The sequence below is a fragment of the Rhinopithecus bieti genome, unplaced genomic scaffold (assembly GCF_001698545.2).
Source record: "Rhinopithecus bieti isolate Rb0 unplaced genomic scaffold, ASM169854v2 scaffold_9581, whole genome shotgun sequence".
In the NCBI taxonomy this organism is placed as follows: domain Eukaryota; kingdom Metazoa; phylum Chordata; class Mammalia; order Primates; family Cercopithecidae; genus Rhinopithecus; species Rhinopithecus bieti.
In genome coordinates, this window is record NW_016806413.1 from 4,664,660 (window position 1) to 4,668,787 (window position 4,128).

Consider the following 4,128-nt stretch of genomic DNA (forward strand, 5'->3'; position numbering starts at 1 on the left):
GGTGGGTGGGTGGGGGAGTTAAGAAAGAAAATCTAGCTCCATCGAATTATTTATTTATTTATTTTTTGAGACGGAGTCTTGCTCTGTCACCCGGGGTGGAGTGCAGTGGCGTGATCTTGGCTCTCTGCAGCCTCAGCCTCCCAGGCTTAAGCAATTCTCTGCCTGAGCCTCCCAAGTAGCTGGGATTACAGGCGTCTGCCACCATCCCCAGCTAATTTTTTTGTATTTTAGTAGAGACGGGGTTTCACCATCTTGGCCAGGCTGGTTTTGAGCTCCTGACCTCAGGTCATCCACCTGCCTTGGCCTCCCAAAGTGCTGGGATTACAGGCATGAGCCACTGCACTTGGCCATTCCATAGAATTAATTGACAAAACACATCAGAAAGAACATGATATTTTGAAATTTGAAAATAGTGGGAAGGGCAAAATATAACAAAAGAATGCACAGTAAATAAAGGCAAAAAAGAAAAGAAAGCATAGGTGACTTTATTACTAAAGTATGGTATCCCTAACATCTCTATTCTTGTGTTTCTCAGTCAGCTCACACACAACCTGCGTCCTCATCAGGCCTGATTGCAGTTCATTCCACCCTTTTCCCCAGTAAAACTGAGGATTTTGAAATATGTTTACATTTTCCAAAATCCATTCCCTTATTCTTGTCACATCTTGCCCCGGGCCACTAAATGACTCATTGCAGGTCTCTTGCCTCTGCACATCTTTTCAATCTATGCCACTTCGAGGCCCCACAACTGTCTACCCAAGCACAGCTAATATCAGGCTGTCATGTTTAATTAGAATTGACTAAGACCTGAGGATAGTAATTACAAGTTAACCAGATGGAAAGACTCGATGTTGTGATATGTCATTTACCCCAAATTAATCAGTGAATTTTATGTAATTCCAACCAAATGAAAAGAAATTGTATTTTAAGGAAATGACAATGTATTCTAAAACTGCTATGAAAGAATGCATACATACGAATACCTAAGACTATTTTAAAAAATCAATTGGTACCACTCCTGACCAGAAAGTAAAATGTAACATAAAGTCACAGTAATCAAGGGATTATTTATGTCATAGGAATAGACAAATACATCCATCACACAGAACTGATAGTTGAAAACAGAATAATATACCTGTGAGAATTTAGTTTTATATCTAGCAGGGCACTATTTTCTCTCCCTCTTAGCAGTCCAGATTCTTTGGGTTCCTGAATAATTCAAATAGAAACTGTTTTACTGAAAGAAAACCTTAAGAAGTTGTATTAATCACATGGTGTCTACTGTAACATGGATTCTGGGGAAAATCCTGGGAAGTATGTAGTCCACAGAAAATACTTTTAAAAGATTATCTGTGTTCCTTTATTTTCTTTTGGTTGGGGGGTGTGGGAACAGTCTTGCTCTGTCTCCCAGACTTGAATGCCATGGTGAGATCTCTGCTCACTGCAGCCACGCCTCCTGGATTCAAGCGATTCTCGTGCCTCAGCCATCCGAATAGCCAGGACTAAAGATGAGCGCCACCACACCCAGCTAATTTTGTATTTTAGTAGAGATGGAGTTTAATCATGTTGGCTGGGCTGGTCTTAAACTCCTGGCCCCAAGTGATCCACCTGCCTTGGCTTCCCAAAGTGAGTGAGCCACTGTGCCTGACCTTCTTCCTTTTTTTTATTGGCAGAGTCTCACTCTGTTGCTCAGGCTAAAGTGCAGTGGCCCAATCTCAGCTCACTCCAACTTCTGCCTCCTGGGCTCAAAGTATCCTCCCACCTCAGCCTCTGAGTAGCTGGGACTGCAGGTGTGCGCCACCATGCCTGGCTAATTTTGTATTTTAGTAGAGATGGGGTTTTCCCATGTTGCCTAGGCTGCTCTCGAACTGGTGAACTCAAGGGATCCGCCTGCTTCAACCTCCCAAAGTACTAGGATAACATGCATGAGCCACCGTGCCCCTTCTTCCTCTTTTCAAGAAATGATCCTGATCTTGTATCTCTAGGGTCCTTATCTCATCCTTTGATTTTCCAAGATTAATAACACCACCAATACATTCGGCAGTTTTTTAAAAGCTTTTATTATGAAAAAAATTTCAAACTTAAAATAGAATCACAGTCAAGCATGGTGGCTCACACCTGTAATCCCAGCACTTTGGGAGGCTGAGGTGGGAGGACTGCTAGAGGCCAGGAGTTCAAGACCAACTTGGTCAACATGGCAAGACCCCATCTCAACAAAAAAAAGAAAGAAAAGGAAAGAAGAAAGAAGAAAGAGAAGAAAGCAAGAAAGCAAGAAAGAGCAAACAAACAAATTAACCAGGCATGATGGTGCACATAGTCACAGCTCCTCCAGGAGACTGAATAGAAGAATTCCTTAAACCCAGGGCTTGGAGGAGTGCAGAGATCATGCCACTGCACTAGCACTACAGCCTGGGCAACAGACCAAGACCTCCATCTCAGGAGAAAAAATAAAATAAAATATATATATACACACACACACACACACACAAACACACACATATATGTGTATATATGTTTGTGTATATATATATTAATATATATACATTACATATAATACCTCTATACATTATGTATTTATGCATTTGTATATAATATATAATCTAATTTATAATATAAATTATTGTATTAAATTAAATGTAAATATATATTATATATAATTACATAGCTAGACACGGTGGCCTGTGCCTGTAGTTCCAGTTGCTCAGAAGGCTAAAGCAGGAGGATCGCTTGAGCTCAGGCGTTCCAGGCTGTAGTAGCTAGGATTGTGCTTGTGAATAGCCACTGCACTCTACCCTGGGCAATGTAACAAGACCTCTTCTCTAAATTTCTTAAAAAAAGGGCCGGATGTGGTGGCTCACACCTGTAATCCCAGCACTTTGGGAGGCTGAGGCAGGTGAACCACCTGAGGTCGGGAGTTGGAGACCAGCCTAACCAATATGGAGAAACCCTGTCTCTACTAAAAATACAAAATTAGCCAGGTGTGGTGGTGCACGTCTGTAATCCCAGCTACTCAGGAGGCTGAGGCAGGAGAATCGCCTGCACCCGGGAGGCAGAGGTTGTAGTGAGCCGAGATCGCCCCATTGCACTCCAGCCTGGGCAACAAGAGTGAAACTCTCTTTCGGGGAAAAAAAAAAAAAGTCTGGGTGCAGTAGCTCACATCTATAATCCCAGCACTTTGGGGGCAAGGTGGGAGAATCACCTGAATCTAGGAGTTCTAGACCAGCCTAGGCAACATGGGGAAACTCCGTCGCTACAAAGAATACAAAAAAAAAAAAAAAAAAAAAATTAGCCGGGTTTGGTAGCATAGCCTGTAGTCCCAGCTACCCAGATACCCAGAGGCTGAGGTGGGAGGATCACATGACCCTGGGAGGTTACACCACTGCACTGTTAGCCTGGGTGACAGAGTGAGACGCTCTCAAAAACCAAAAACAAATTATATAAGGAGCCCTCGTGTATTCATCACTAGCTTCAAGAACTATCAACACAAAGTCAGTCTATCTCTTATTTTTCTTTTTTTTTTTTTTAGACAGAGTCTCACTCTGTTGCCCAGGCTGGAGTGCAGTGGCACGATCTGGGCTCACTGCAAGCTCCACCTCCCGGGTTCACGCCATTCTCCTGCCTCAGCCTACCGAGTAGCTGGGACTACAGGCGCCCGCCACCACGCCCGGCTAGTTTTTTGTATTTTAGTAGAGACGGGGTTTCACCGTGTTAGCCAGGATGGTCTCGATCTCCTGACCTCGTGATCCGCCCGCCTCGGCCTCCCAAAGTGCTGGGATTACAGGCGTGAGCCACCGCGCCGGGCAAGTCAGTCTATCTCAATCCTCACTCAATTCCCTCATCCCTTGAATTGTTTTGAAGTAAATCCCAATGCCAGACATCATATCATTTTATTCATAAATATTTCAGTGCAGCCAGGCGTGGTGGCGCATGCCTATAATCCCAGCTACTTGGGAGGCTGAGGCAGGAGAATCACTTGAACCTGGGAGGGGGAGGTTGCAGTGAGCCAAGATCGTGCCATGGTGCTCCAGCCTGGGCAATAGAGTGAGACTTTGTTTCCAAAAATAAATAAATAAATAACATAAATATTTCAATGTATCTCTCTCTCTCTCTTTTTTTTTTTTTTTTTTT